The sequence below is a fragment of the Myotis yumanensis genome, unplaced genomic scaffold, assembly GCF_028538775.1.
Source record: "Myotis yumanensis isolate MYYU_CA2020_CCGP unplaced genomic scaffold, mMyoYum1.0.hap1 SCAF_19, whole genome shotgun sequence".
NCBI lineage: Eukaryota > Metazoa > Chordata > Mammalia > Chiroptera > Vespertilionidae > Myotis > Myotis yumanensis.
Window position 1 is genome coordinate 5,586,718 of NW_027223770.1, and position 16,824 is coordinate 5,603,541.

General features: G+C 37.8%; 1 protein-coding gene across 3 annotated transcripts in view; it reads left to right on the top strand.

The window, feature by feature from the left end:
• The window catches only part of TAOK3 (TAO kinase 3), a 155,796-nt gene that overhangs the window by 54,734 nt on the left and 84,238 nt on the right, over window positions 1-16,824 (top strand). For all 3 annotated transcript variants that reach the window (XM_070400093.1, XM_070400095.1, XM_070400094.1), the window contains exon 2: window positions 14,390-14,491. The gene's annotated coding sequence lies outside the window, so the exon portion shown is untranslated. The remainder of the gene's footprint in view (window positions 1-14,389; window positions 14,492-16,824) is intronic.

The following is a 16,824-nucleotide window of genomic DNA, read 5'->3' on the forward strand; positions in this document are numbered from 1 at the left end:
CTTCGTATTTCAAATTGTTGACTTGATTCTTGCGATCCTCTGGTCTGCTGTTGGGAGTCTGTATAATATTCTTTGTTTCAGTCAGTGTATGCTTAATTTCTAGTTGGTCCTTTATCACAACATTGAGGGTCTCACTAGATTTCTTGAGGATCTCACTACATTTATCGGTGGTTTCTAGAAAATTCTTGAAAAACCTTAAAAGTGTGGTTTTGAACTCTATATCCAGCAGTTTGCTTTCCTCCATTTCTGTCATTTGTGTCCTGTTTCTTTGACTCCGCATTTTTTTATGCTTCCTTGTGTTGATAAAGTGGTTTTCTGTACTAAGTGTCCTCTGGGGCCCAGTGGTTCAGCCTCCCCAATTACCTGAGGAGGACACTCTTGGTGCTCCCCCTTGTGGTCTTTGTGCACAGTCTTGTTGTAGTTAAGCCTTGATTGTTGTAAGTAACACTGGGAGGGATTGGCCTCCAGGCCAATTGGCTGTGAGAACCAGCTGTGTCTGCAGTGGGAGAACTTCTGTCCTGGAGCTCTAGGGAGGTGCTAATCTAGCCTCTGCCTGAGGCTATCCAGCAAATGCCTCCGTGCAAGGCTTGGGCGGGGCGGGTCCCAAGGGATCAACAGGGCGGGCGGAGCGAGCAGTTATGGCTGCTCTCAGTCCTGCCTTCAGAGGCCCCGCTTCTCAGAGTCCCAACAATTGCTGCAAGTACCTCCGAGAGAAAGCTGCCCTCGAGTTCCAACCAATGCCAGCCAGTCCCGCTTCTCCCATATGAGTCTAGGTCCCCAGAGACTCGCCTGAAACTGGAGCTCAGAGCCTGAGACTCCCTCCCGATTGAAAAAGACAACCGCGCCCTCAGCCGCCAGACCGCTCCACATGCGCCTCTGTACGTTAGTATTTTACTTCCGCACCGCACCTCCTCTGAGTCTCGGTATGCTTTTCTCTTTCCTTCTAGTTGTAGAATTTCCACTCAGCCAGCCTTCCTGTGGTTCTGGGTGATGTCCGTTCCATCTTTTAGTTGTATTTTTTAAGTGGTTGTGCGAGGCAGCAAACTCCGGTGTTTACCTATGCCGCCATCTTGGTTTCTCCACCATGTTACTTCTTTGGTTTCTTAATAGAATTTTGCAGATCACCGTTTACCATGCAATTGATTTAAGTATAAAAACATAATTTGGGTATCTCCTTTTATTCTCTTAACAAATATTTTTTGAGGGAATAAGAGCAATGAATAGAAAAGACTGGGAGAGAAACAACAAAAATGCAAACAAACATGTAAATGAAATAATTTCAGGTAAGTTCAAGTTCTATGATGTAAAGTAAACAGAGTGATGGTGGTTATTGAGAGGGAGAAAAAGTACTTTAATAAGGATGCTCTGGGAGGGCCTCTTTAGGTGGTAACATCTACACAGAGATCTCAAAGTCAGGGGCCCTGTGAAGCTCTGAGGAATGAAAAGAAAGCCAGTGTGACTGAAGTGTGGCAAAAAGGATCAGAGAATGACATGGAATGCAGTCAGGAAATTAGGAAGGGCCAAATCACGTAAAGTTTAGCATCATGGCATTTGATTGATAGTTGTCATAGTATGACATCTCTTTATTTAGCTAGTGGTATGAAATCCATCGGTGGTTGATCAAGGAGGTGGGAGAAAGTAAAGAGGGGAGAGGGAAATCTTTGGAATTGGATAAAAAGCAAAATGGAGAGATAAATACTTCTTTTACATTGATGGGTGCAAGGTAGTTAATATTTAACATTACAGTAAGTAGAGGTGGTATGCAGGCAACAAGATAGCAATGAGTTTTGGTGCACTTGCTCTCTCCTTAGGATGGGTATGCCTCTAAGGCAGCAGTTCTCAACCTGTGGGTCCCGACCCCTTTGGGGTCCAACGACCCTTTCACAGGGGTCGCCTAAGACCATCGGAAAACACATATATAATTACATATTGTTTTGTGATTAATCACTATGCTTTAATTATGTTCAATTTGTAACAATGAAATTGGGGGTCACCACAACATGAGGAACTATATTAAAGGGTCGCGGCATTAGGAAGGTTGAGAACCACTGCAGGCATCTGGAAATGAAGATTTCTCTGGCATTTCAAAGGTATGTTATCCTAGATGCACAAGAACAATGGGCAGGCTCTATTAAGGTAGAGATTAACCTTTTACTAAGGAAGCTATAGGCCTGGGGTTTGGCTACCCAACATGACCTACCCAGTTGGGAATTTATCATCAAGTGTGGCTACTTTGGTCACTGAGCTTGTCACACCTGCCAAATAGTCCTCTGAGCTTGCTTGTCAGGTCTGCTATGTCGCCTCTTTTTCATTCACAATTAATACTTTGGCATTTTAAAACACTTTAAAATACATATAGAACAATTAAATGTTGTATACCTTTACTGTGAAGACAGAAAAATGTCACCCATCTTACAAGAAAATAATTTGAGGTATAGAGGTTAAATGGATGGCCTAAGATGTTATTTGTCAGTCAAAATTAAACTGCTGTTTAATAAACAAGAGGTGACTGTTGGTCTTCCCATCTCATTTCTTTTTTTTTTTTAATATATTTTATTGATTTTTTACAGAGAGGAAGGGAGAGAGATAGAGAGTTAGAAATATCGATGAGAGAGAAACATCGACCAGCTGCCTCCTGCACATCTCCTACTGGGGATGTGCCCGCAACCCAGGTACATGCCCTTGACCGGAATCGAACCTGGGACCTTTCAGTCCGCAGGCCGACGCTCTATCCACTGAGCCAAACCAGTTTCAGCCATCTCATTTCTTTTTTCCAAGCATACAGAGAAGTTATAAGATTCAAAAAAGATATACCTTTTACCTAGATTCACCAAGTTTTAAGCTTTGGCCATTTTTGCTTTTATCATTTTCTCTTTTTCATTTCCCTGAAGTATCTCACACACACACACACACACACACACACACACACACGTATGTGATGTGGTCATTTTCCAGAATATCATATCTCATACCAGGGCATTCTACAGGATCTGTCTCAATTGGAACATGAAGATAATGTATTAGCTGCTGCCTATGCTAATCATGTTATGCCCATTCCTCCCACTTTTTAAACTTGAAAGTGACTAAATATCTCCACCTGGATAATCTTTCCCTAGCCTTTTCCTCCTGACAATTTTCATTCTCAGTTGATGGCAGTTCCATTTTTTCCAGTTTTCTTTGACTAAAAGCCTTGAAACCATTCTAAATGACTCTTTCTTTAATATCCACATTATAAACAAATCAGTATCTATCAGCAAATCCAGTATCTGTTATACAAACACATGGATGAATCTCAAAATCACAATACAGTGACAAAAGTCAGATATGAAGGAATATATACAGTATATCCTGTATAATTACACTTCCATGAAACTAAAAAATGCCAACTAATCTATAGTGACAGAGAGCAGGTCAGTGTTTGCTTGAGGAACTAGAGTTGGAGGGAAGAGACTTAAGTAACAGAGCAAAAGGAAATTTTTGAAGGATGGAAATGTTCCCTTGTTTGTGGTGATGATTTCACAAGCATAGACACCTGACAAAACTCATCAGATTGTACATTATATGTGCGTACAGTTTATTATGTAAATTATTCAATTATAATCTGTTCTCACCACCTTCACTGCTATTTCTTTGGTTTAAGCCACCATAATCTCACCATTATAATCACGTGGGTTATTATAATAGCCTTCTAACTGGACTCCCTGCTTTTACGTTGTCCCTCAGTTTTGTCTCAGAGTAGCAGAGTTATCCCTTAAATATAAGTTAGATTGTGATGCTTCTCTCCTCAAAACCCTGCAGTGGCTCACTCTCACAGTAAAAACCAGAATCCTTACAGTAATCTCTAAGGTCCTGTATGACCTGCTCCCCTCCCTTTTTCTGCTCTGGTCCTGTCTCCCACTGCTCACCCTTTGCTCACTCTGCTCCAGCCACATGCCCTGAGGCCTTTGTACTAGCTATGCCCTTTGCCTAGAAAACTCTCCCCATAGGTATTGGCACCTCCTGCATCTCCTTCCAAATTTGAGAAAGTTAAAAAATCTCCTCAATGAGGAGGTCTATCCTGATCACCCAGTTTAAAATTGCAGCTAGACTCCCCGGCATTTCTGATCCCCATCCTGCTCTGTTTTTCTGTTTCCAAAGTGCTCATCTTTCTTTTATAGTAATGATTTACTTGATCATGTTTATTGTTAATTGTCTCTTTCTCTCTGCCAAAATTATAGCACCTCAGGGTAGGTAGGTTCGTTTAGTTTCTTGAAGTGACTAGGGCTTTTTGTTTTCCTTGGTGCTTAGACTGGCACATAGTAGGCACTAAATAAATATTTGTGAAATGAATTAGGAATTAAGTTGAAATCCATATATTTAAAAATCACACTCAGGAGCTGCTTAGGAGCATTAGAAAAGGATCACTCCATATGGTGGAAAAGATCGAGAAACACTTTCTAGTTGAGGAACCAAAGATATTCACAGTAAACTGTTATTATAATACTAGAGGCCCGGTGCACGAATTCGTGCATGGGTAGGGTCTGGCTGGTCCACCTGATTGGAGCCAATCAGGCCAGATCGGCTGGTGGGAGGGGCCATGGGTAGTTGGCCGGCCGGCTCCACCCCCAGGTTGGACTGGTCAAACTCCCCGTCAAGGGGACAATTTGTATGTTAGCCTTTTATTATATAGGATTACCTAGAACAGATATAGATTCATATACTTCTGAAAAAGGCAGTTCCTGTAGAGAGAATTGCTAAAACAGTGTAAGGCAATTTTCAACGGGAGTAAACTACTCTAACATGTATTCTGTCAACATATGTGGATGCTTGCCCTATCTGCCAGTGGCAAAGCAAAATTAAAAGTGACTAAGAATGTTGAGTTATCCTTTCAACATTAGAAACTAGGCAAGAGTTCCAGGTTTTAAATACTAACTTTCGGAGGTATAAAGGCAAGTCCCAGGACAGGGTAACCTCAGAAGATTTTGGAGTACTTAGGCTCCCCTTGTCTAGAATTGGCTACACTACTTTTCACTGAGCAGAAATTCTCAATGATGACATTGCCTTCTTTTTAAATCACAAAGTAAAAAGTTTTAAATGGGAGGGGCTTGACCTTCTGTTTTAACCTTGGGTAAAGCAAATCAAAATGATCAAATAGTTAGTATTCAGGAATATTGTAGGCTAAATGGGATCCTTTATAATGTATTGAATCATTAATTTCTGATATCTCTCATACAGTGATTTAACTTGATACTATATCATAGTGGTTAAGGGACTATGCGTGAGGTTATATTGTCTAGATTTGAAAAACAGCTCTATAAGTGCTAGTTCTGTGAAGTTGGAATAGATATTTATCTGTAAACAGAAATCAATAATACTAACTCTTGTAGTGTTAAGAATTAAATGAGATAATACACAGTGCCTGGCACCTAGTGAGCATTGATTAAATGTTAGCATGGTAATGATGATGTTGATTACATTAAACTAGGTTCTAAGGAAAGGAACCTCTTCTATCTTTAGTGCCTGCAATAGTCTAAAATAAATGCTTCCTGATTTTCTCTTTTCTGTTATATTTATTCCAAGATTAGTTCACTTATCAAAGGCAACTGAATGAATGCATATAAACCAATATAAGTGATATTTAGCCTTGCTGACTGAAGGCAGGCTTAAGTAGTGGATTCTAAACTACTTAATGCAAGGATACCATCTAATTACAGAGGCAGAGCTGCCTCAAACTGATTGTCAAACTGCAGTGGGAAGGCCAGAGAGAGTTGGGGGGCGGGAGGGAGGGGAGTAAGAGTTCAACCGAAGGACTTGTATGCATGCATATAAGCATAACTAATGGACATAAGACACTGGGGGGTAAGGGAGGGTAGGGGTTTGCCAAGGGCGGGGGGGAAAAAAAGGACACTTATGTAATACCCTTTGTAATACTTTAAGCGAAAAAAAAAAAAAAATAAATACAGAGGAAAGTAGAAAAAAAAAAAAAAAAAAAAAAAAAAAGGATACCATCTATTATGACTGTCCACATAGAAGAAATATTGTAGAGCAGGATTAAATTTTCATTTAATGTGTAATATAGATTTTATTTCAATTTTTAAAAACTAATAGTGTAGACTCCGACTCCAAAGGGGTTTCTAGATGTTTAAATGGGATGATATCAAATGCCACTTCTTTAAGACACTCGTTGAAAGAAATAGGTTCTTAAACAAGTAAGTTGGGAGTGCTGATAATTCTGAAATTATTGACATTTGGGTACTGTATTATTAAATAAAATAGTACATTTCTAAAATAAAGGTCAAAACCATTTTAAGTAAAGCAACCTGTAGAAATAGTAATTTTTAAAAAACAGTGATAGTTTCTTGCTTAACAAAATTATTTACCATAATATTCCTTAAATGATAAATACCTTAATACATTTTATATATGAATTAGTATAATTGAACAGCATTTTTTGGACACATGTAGTGTATAGATAGTATGTTCAGCACTGGTGATATAAATATGATCCCTGCCTTTTATCAGCATATGGTCCTAATATGGTCCTACCTAAGACAACCTAAATCTTGTGTTTGTACTGTGTATATAAGAAATGTTTACATCTCAATGAGTGACACTAATTAAAAGATGCATGTTTCCAACTTGGGAAAAAATGTTTACAGCATCTTTCTATGGGACAAAAAAGGAAAATAACCCACCCAGCTTAAGAGAGAGTCAAGAAAGTTTCCCTGAAGTGGTATTATGTAAGCAGATTCTTGAACAAATTCTAGTGAGCTAGGAAGAAGAAAGGGTTTGCCAACAGGTACTTCTTCACATCCCAAGGAAGTACTTTGAGATAGCTGAGGTGCCCACTGTGAGGCCCCAGAATTCCTAAGGATAGGGTTCAAGAGCAGACAAGGAGCAGATCACATTTGCCATCCATCTACAAGGAGTTTGGATGTTTTATCCTGTACCTGGTGGGATTAAAGGGTTTTAAGCTGTAGAATGGCATGGTCAGATTTTTCTTTCAGGTTGATAATGCAAACAGTAGTAGAGGATGGATTTCATCCATAAACAGCTATAAAAAGTTTTTAATATCAGGTAGCGCTATAGAGAGCTGTTAAGGGTTCATTCAGCTTCTAAATTTAAAGTAAATTACTCAAGAATGAAGAAATTGCTTTAAATACCTGAACAAGAAAGTACTTGTAATCACTCATATCTTGCAGAACTTAAACATTTGAGATTCATATTCAGAGGCAGTATTGTTGAAAGATCAAATAAATGTAAAGAGTCTTTGGAAACAGATTTTAGGTCAAGATTTTACACTTAATCAAGTATGTGTACTCTAGTTATTTTATTTATGTGTGCTTTTTAAGTTATTGGGTGGAGACAATTATAAATTTTTTCTTCTATTTCAAAGAATACCATTTTACCCAATTCTTTGAATTATATACACTAATAAAAGACAAACATGCAAATTGACCATGCCTTTGCTATGCCTTAAGCCACACCCACCAGCCAATCAGAGCGACTATATGCAAATTAACCCAACCAAGATGGCAGCTGGCAGCCACAGAGCTGGAGCAAGCAGGAGGCTTGGTTGCCCCAATGATGGAGGAAGCCAAGCTTTCTTGCCTGCCGTGGCCAGCTGTGAGCTCCACTCAAAGCAACAAAGTTTCAATTATAGAAGGTAAATAAACCCCAGATACCTGCTTTCAGCCAGCTGTGGCCACGGAGCTGGAGTGAGCAGGAGGCTTCCCTCCCACCCGCTCTGGCCGGCTCTGAGCTCCTCTCAAGGCTACAAAGTTTCAATTATAGAAGGTAAATAAATCCCAGAATAAAAAAAATAAAATTAAATTAAAAAAGAGGCTGGGAGCTTCCGTCGCCGGGAGGCTTGGCCAGCCTGAAAATGGCCCTCAGCCCCTCACTCAGACTGGCCATGCACCCCAGTGGGGACCCCCTACCCTAAAGGGGGTGTGGCCAGCCTGAAAACAGCCATTAGCCTCTCACCCAGGCTGGCCAAACCTCCATGGGGTGAGGGTCCCCACTGAGGGTGGGCTTGACCAACCTGAAAACAGCCATCAGCCCCTCACCCAGGCTGGCCAGGCACCCCAGTGGGACCCCCACCCTGATCCGGGAAACCAGCCAGCCCCTACCCATGCACCAAGCCTCTATCCTATATAATAAAAGGGTAATATGCAAACTGACCCTAACAGCAGAACGACTGGGAATGACTGGTCACTATGACACACACTGACCACCAGGGGTCAGATGCTCAATGCAGGAGCTGCCCCCTGGCGGTCAGTGCGCTCCCATAGAGGGAGCTCTGCTTGGCCACAAGCCAGGCTGACGGCTGCCAGTACAGCGGTGGTGGGGGAGCCTCTCCCGCCTCCTCAGCAGCGCTAAGGATGTCCGACTGCAGCTTAGGCCTGCTCCCTGCTGGCAAGTGGACTTTCCCCGAGGGCTGCCGGGCTGCCAAAGGGATGTCTGACTGCCAGCTTGGGCCCGATCCCTCAGGGAGCGGGCCTAAGCCAGCAGGTGGACATCCTCCGAGGGGTCCCAGACTGCAAGAGGGCATAGGCCAGGCTGAGGGACCCCCGAGTGCACAAATTTTTGTACACCGGGCCTCTAGTTGAGATATATTTTTGAAAGGAGGATAATTATCAAAGGATCAGTTTTTCTAGCTACCTAAAAAAGAATACATTTTGGCTACTGATTTAGTAATCATTTGAAAATTGTCCAAATTTTTGTTCAAAAATTTAAGGAGGCTCTATCTTAATCTCCTCAGTCTGCTATATCAGACTAAGTGGTTTAAACACAGAAATGTATTTTCTCACCTTTTTAGAGACTGGGAAGTCCAAGACCAAGGTGCCAACTGATTAGGTTTCTGGTGAGCTCCTTCTTTCTGGCTTGCAGGATGACTGCTTTCTGGAGTTGTGCTCACAAGGCCTTTCCTCCTTGCATGTGTGAGGTGAGGGGAAGAGAGAGAGAGAGAGATCTTTTCTCTTTCTTCTCTTATAAAGCCACTAATCCTAAAGAATTAGGGCCGAACCCTTAATGACCTCACTTAACCTTAATTACCTCCCCTATCTCAAAATATAATTACATTGGGGGTTAGAGTTTCAAAATCTAAATTCAGTTCATAGTGAAGGCCAAGAAGACCTTTTTCTAAAAAAATAAATTTAAATATAAGTATATACAACTTAATTTTGAAGTTTTGGGGCTCCTACATCTGACTGTGCTTAAGAAAAAAATGTTATTTTCAGAGCAACAAAGTGGAGACAAGGTAGAATGGTCCCAAACAAACAACAACAAAAGAACTTGCTAATAGCTGTGACATTTTAGAAAAATTGCATGTCAGGTAATCCTTCATTAGCTGTAAGAAGGTTTATTTTCAAAGCTCTTATTTCTGCGTGTTCTATTTTCTCCAGAGCCTGGCACTGTAATCCTATAGCAGGGAGTCAAAAGTTATAAATACAGAGCTCTTACAGTGCCTTCACATATTTGGTGATCAGTGGGAGGTAAAATTTGCAGAAGCTAAAGGTGTTAATATCTTGGGTTTTTCTTTTATTTGACTTGGGACAATTAAAGTGAAATTGATTGCTGAGAATTTTACATACCTTGAACTCAGGGCATTTTTGTGTGTGTGAATCTGAATAAAAGATTTTAAAATCAAGCAACATGCCAGGATCATAGACTTTTAGGGTTGAAATGGAACTTAGAAACAGTCTTGAGTAGCCCTAAGACCAGGAAAAAAGTCAGCTGGTTCATTTTATTACTGATGCACATTTTAAAAAATGTTTTTATTTATTTTCAGAGATAGGAAGGAAGAGGGAGAGAGAGATAGAAACATCAGTGATGAAGGAGAATCATTGATCAGCTTTGTCCTACAGGTCCCCCACTGGGGATCAAGGCTAAAACCCAGGCATGTGCCCTGACCAGGAATCAAACCGTGATCTCCTGGTTCATGGGTGGATGCTCACCCACTGAGCCATCCAGCAGGGCTGCACATATTTTTTAAAATATATATATATTTCCATAGACAGAAAGACAAGGGATTTTTTTGCTTAATAATTGACATGAAACGAAAGGCAGAGTCATATAAAAATCTAAATTTTATTTCTGATAGTAGTATTTGACTATTCATCTCAATTTGTTAAACTTAGGGAAGTCATTTTAACCTTTTGATTATATATAAAATGGAGTGAATGCTTAATTATAGAAATAAAATATTATATTTTACACTTACTTACCAACACTAATAATTCAACTTTGGAATATTTTCCAAAGATTTTCTTCTTAGCTTTCTCTTCTCACTGCATTCTTGGCCTGAGTTACCATGGTTCCTTCTTGAGTTTCTTATCTACCTTAAACAAATAATTCTAGATCTGAATTTCTAGCTATGTTATTTTCCCTGAATTCCAGTTCATAGTGAAGGCCAAGCAGAGCTTTACCTGGCCTTCATTTCATTCTACTTGCTATACATCTCTACCTGGATGCCCATCTAGCACTTAAAAGTCTATTTGGCTAGAAAACACCATGTTTTTTCCATTAAACTTATTCCTTTGACTGAATTTCCTATTCTTTTTCATAGAGTAATTGTCTTCACTGTTGCTTGTTCTTAGAGCCTCAGAGCTAACTTTGATTCCCATGTCTTTTCCAGGCTTACAGCCACTTGCTGACTATGTCACATTATTACCATGTTATTCTTGCATCCAGATTCTTGAAGCCATGGCATGATATCTGCCTTCGGCCTTCATTCTGGAATAAGACTGTCATCCTTGTTGGGTAGCCCTAATCTGACCTCCCTGCTCTAGTTGCCTTCTATTTCAATTCAATCTTTTAAAAACATGTTATCTTTTTTCATTATAATGTGATAAATGGTCAGGGGAGAAAATGCTGAAAATAAAAAGAAAACAAAATGCCTATCTTCTCAATACCCCAAAATAATCATTATTAACATTACGGTCTGTATTCTTCTAATTCTTTCTCTATGATGTGTGCATAATGTTTTTATTTAATGTCAGTTGACCCAGGAGTAGTCTAAAGGTTACAATTATTATGATAATCAGTAACCCCCAACCTCTTCTGCATTATTTGCTAAGTAGAAATTAGTTGATCATTAAGGTCCCTTTCCAGTTCTCAAATGGAGTGATAGATGATCACAATGGGCATATATAATTAGTGGCATAAAAAGCAACTATCATCTATTTTCATTTTCAAAGAGAAAGTACCATAAACAGAGTTTCTTACCTCAGATATCACTTAAATATCAGTGGCAGGCAGTAACAACAACTAACCCAGACAGCTCTGTTTCTTTCTGTAGAGACAGTTCTCTTCAAGTCTTTTAGGGAGGTTGCATTACAGATAGAGGAGAGAAGCTCCTAGCCTAGTCTTGACTTTGAAAAAGTCGTATCACCTATTTTTACTTCATTTTTCACTGATGTAAAATGAAGATTTTACCTGGCTGCAACTACCTTCTGGGAGCAAGATAATGAATGAAATCATGGGAATTTACACAGGCTAATTTACTGTGAAGCTTAAGTTTGAGAGTCCCTCATTTACACCAGCCCCTTCTGAGGCCCTATACCTATTTTGTTTTGTTTTTAAATATGTGTTTATTGGTTTTGAGAGAGAGGTAGAGAGAGAGAGAAAAAACATGGATGTGAGAGGGAAACATTGATTGGTTTCCTCCCACAAGTTCCCCAATTGGAGATCAAACCTGCAACCTGGTTATGTGCCCTGACTGGGAATTGAATGGTGAACTTTCAGTGTACGGGATACTGCTCCAATCAATTGAGCCACCCGTTCAGCCTAATACCTATTTTTGTGTGGGAATTTGGTAAAAAAATTTTTCTTAAAGAGATCCCCAAATTTGCTTACTCTTTCGTCCTCATAAGAACTGAACCCACCACTATATATTCAAGTGTTATGAGTGCCTTCAGAGAAATGATGACATGGAAGTCCAATTTTATATTAAGTCAAATTTTTCTTGATCACTCTCTAAATTATGGGCAAAAATAGGAAAACTGCTGTTCTGAAGTCTGATTTAGGCAACAAAGTTTTCAGAATAAAGTTTCCTAGAGTGAGAAATCAGAAGACCTGGATTTTAATGTGGGGTAACACTACTACATAGCTGTGATTTGATACTTAACTTTTTTGCTATTTAGTTTAATACAAAAGTTGAAATGTCTAATCTTTAAAATTCTTTCACAGATGAAACATTATGATTCTTATTCCCTAATGCCAAAATATTGTGGATTTTTCAAACTAGTTGGCTCCAGATTTATTGTTGAAGTGTGATTACAATATTTTAAGGCAACTAAGATCTTCTGTGAATCCTTTTTCTTGAAAAATGCTGGGCAAAGGGAAATTATTTAAAATATCTACATTTATACTCCCCATCAAATGGTCTTTCTTATATGAAGTCATAATGACTGTGAAAAATAATTTACTTGATTATTATTGTTGGATGATTTCCCTTTCTTAGAATAAAGAATGAAGATTATTTCAGTTGCACATCTCTGATGAAATCTTCTACTATATGAATTGTTCAGTTGGCCTAAGGGCCTAAGACTTGAAATACTACATTCTTGGCAGAGTTCTAATTTCTCACTATAAATACAATAGGGGGTTGAGGGGACTGAGTTTCCAGGTGGTCAAGGAAGAGGGGAAAAAATAATTTCATGCATATTATTTCATTTTCAGTTAATTCTTAAAATGCTGTCCTCTTGGAAGGAAAAATGTTCTTTTTCATATTTTAAGGGAAGGGTACATTGAAAGGTAATTTTTAGTATAAAATTGTGATGGAAAAAAGGGAAGAATATTTCAGCAGATTTTTATAGAGTATCTGTTATATAAAGATGCCATGGGCCAAGCAGTTCAACTCCTAGGTATTTAATTAAGAGAAAATGTATGTTCACAAAAAAACTTGTACACAAGTGATTATAATAGCATCCTATCTAATAAAGAGGGAATATGCTAATTGACTCCTACGCTATTGCAAAGATGGTGGTGCCCAGAGCCAATAAGGAGGGAATATGCTAATTGCTGCCCTGCCCTCAAAGATGGCGGCACCCACATCCATAAGATGGCAGTGCCCAGTCCCCTCAGCCCCTCCGGGGCAGCAGGCTCGCGGCGCCTGCCTCCGGAGTCCCCCAGTCCCCTCAACCCCCTAGCCACTACTCAAGTGTCTAAAAATTATTTCAGTAACATTAGTTTTAAATTGTTATATTCTTTGACACAACAACTGTCCTTCTAGAAATCCATTCCAAAGAAAGCCCTAAAACATAGATAGGTAATATGCACAAAGATCTTCAAAATAATTTTTAATAGTTCAACAAAGGGTAGACTGTGGCCTTGGCTTCATATTGTGGAGAGATGGTTATGAGTGAATTGTGACTCTTCCATCAGATATACATTGAGTAGTCATTAAATGATCTTTGTGAATAGTGTTTGATGATATGGCAAAATGCTTATAATATAGTTAGATAAAAGAGATAGTCTAGCCCTAGCTGATTTGGCTCCTTGGATAGAGTGTCAGCCTGCAGACTGAAGGGTCCCAGGCTCTATTCTGGTTAAGGGCACGTACCTCAGTTGCAAGTTCCGCCCTGGCCCGGGCCCTCGTTGGGCGCGAGCAGGAGGCAACCAATTGATGTGTTTTTCTCTCACAACAATATTTCTCTCTGTCTTTCCCTCTTTCTTCCACTCTCTCTAAAAATCAATGGAAAAATATCCTCAGGTGAGGATTAAAAAACAAAAGAGAGAGGTAGTCTATGAAATTATATCTATAAATGTGATCTCAGCAGTGTAACAAAATAAATATGAGTATGAAAATATAAATGTGTGCTTGGAGAAATGTATGCCAGATTGTTAATGGAGTTTGTCCGGGGTAGAATTATGGATTTTTTTTCATAGTATTATATATTTCCCAGATTTTCTACATTGGGCATGTACTTTTTTAATAGATAATAAAGAATAATCATTACTCCCAAAATGCAGGAGATTGGTTATAGGAGAGCCTAGAAAAGGGAAGATAGATGAGTCAATGTAAATCATCATGCCTATTGGAAAAGCAATTCAGAATATACGCCTTATTGACAGACAATCAGTAACATCACTGTGTGCTGTCAGATTAGTCGTGTCTACGGGTAGCCTCTATTGAGTTTCCCTGGACTCAAACAAACCAGTGGAAGCCTCAATATAGATTCTGAAATCTAGTGACACATTTGTTTTCCTGGTATTGCTTGTGAAAGAGTAGCCTGTGACTCTGTTGTGAAATTTTTACCTTTTACATTTGTCATCCAAAACAGCTAAAGATAAAATTTTAACTTTGTAATGTTACATTTATAAATATTATAAATGACTGTGTTATTGATTATTACTCCTTTAATTTGACCCTGCAATTATGTATTTTCTTCTTCTCTTTCTATAGGTGCATCATAAATACAAAGACTGAAGTTACAAAAGGGGAAGAAAAGGTTGCTGCTAAAATGAATTTGAGCAATACAGTGTATTTTGTGCCATACACAAAAAGGTATTGTCCATATAGATCCATAACTTAGCTTTCTCCTATAAAATGGAAATAAGTGGTACATTCTGGTTTTTTTCTTTTTTAAAAAAATATATTTTTATTGATTTCAGAGAGGAAGGGAGAAGAAGAGAGAGATAGAAACATCAATGATGAGAGAGAATCATTGACCAGCTGCCTTCTGCAGGCCCCCTGCTGGGCATTGAGCCTGCAACCCAGGCTTGTGCCCTGACTGGGAATCTAACCGTTACATCATGGTTCTTAGGTCAACACTCAACCACTGAGCCACGCCATTCAGGCTTTTCTGTTTTTTCTATAATTAATTTTTAGTATATTCCTAAGAAAAATATATTAAAAGGGAAAATATTAATAAAATTGGGATAAAATGTTCTTTTATAAAGTTTTTTAGTTTCAAGTTATTTCCTTATAAATTTTTATTATTCTCATTTATAGCTTACAATAGAGAATTATTTGGTTAAAAGAAATGAGCTCAAGTTGATTTCTATTATCAAATTATTTTCTGGAAATAAAATTTTTATTGTAGTAATACACATAAGTAAAAAGAGGAAATTTAAAAATTACCTGAAATCCCAACTTCAAATAAAACATAAGCCTTCAAAGAAATCTAAACTTACAGGTTAAAGAAGCCATATTTCCCATCTTCACTGTGGCATCTCTCCTATGCTCTACTTATACCCTGCCTTTTACTAAAACAAAACAAACAGTAAAGAAATGGCCTCATGTAAATTCCCATTAGTATATTACTGCGTCAAACACTGTACTCATTCTATTCTTTCAGTAATGTGTCCTTATGCCCATACCAAAAAAAAAAAATGTATATTTTCTATTACTTCGCTAATTTGGTGGGTGAAATGAGATGTCTTATTATTTTAGTTTTTACTTCTTTAATTACTAGTGAAATTATACATGTTTCATTTCATTAATGGCTCCTGCTATTTCTTTTTTAAATTTAATGTTTATGTCCTTTGAGTGTGTGAGTGGGTGTATGTATATGTATGTTTTTACCTCCTTGATATCAAAAATAACTGGCAAATAATTTGTAAGAACCACTCCCATTCTATTTGCCTTTCATTTTTTAAATTGTATCTTTCTTTTTAAAACAACCTTATTGATTTTTTACATACAATAATTTAATATATTTCAAGAGCATACTAGGAATATGTTAAACACACTTATATGTAAATATAATAATTATAAATATATCATATTTAGTAATACATTTATCAATGCATTTAAGAATTCACCAGTAGATTTATTAGTAATTCATTAATATCTTTCTCAATTATATTTATTTATTGCTTATTTCCCTTTATTCATATCTATTTCTACATTTATATACTAATAAATAAATATCTATATGAAGCCATCATCATATTGAATATACATGTCCATCATTCCCCAAAGCTTTCTTATGCCCCATTTTACTCCTTCCTTCTCTCTCTCTCTTCTCTTCTCACCCATCCTTATCCCTGGGCAACCACTGATGTGCTTTCTGTCATGTTAGGTTAATTTGTGTTTTCTAGAATTTTATATGAATAAAGCCATAAAGTATGTATTCTTTCTTTTTTATCTGGCTTCTTTCACTCAGCATAATTATTTTGAGATTCATCCATGTTGTAGCATGTATCAATATAGTTCATTTTATTGCTAAGTTACATTCCATTGTCTGCATTTACCACAGATTGTTTATCCATTCATCTGTTGATGGGCATTTGGGTTGTTTCCAGTTTGGGCCATTAAAAATAAAGCTGCCATGAACATTTGTGTACAGTGCTTTGTTTGGACATATGTTTTCATTTTTCTTGGCTAAATACATAGGAATGGAATGGCTACATCAGATGGTAGATGTATGTTTAACTATTTAAGAAATTGCCAAACTGTTTTCCAAAGTGTTCATTCCATTTTTACATTTCCGCCAGCAATGAATGAGAGACCCAGTTACTCTACAATCTTGCCAATACATGGTATGCTTAGTCTTTTTAATGGTAGCCATTCTACTAGGTGTGTACAGTATTTCATTGGGGTTTTAATTTGTATCTTCCCGATGAATAGTATTAAGCATATTTTCTTTTGTTTATTTGCCATCCATATAACTTTTTTAGTGAAATGTCTATTCCAATTTTTTCCCATTTAAAAAATTGGGTTGTTCATTTTGTCAAGTTTTTTAATCTTGATGAAGTCTAATTTATCAATTTTTTTCTTTTATGGATAATGCTTTTCTTTGCCTAATCCAAGTTCACAAAGGGAACAAAACATAAGATTTCCTTTAGGAAAAATAGAAAGATCTATGAACTAAATTTATGAGAACTAAAATGTAT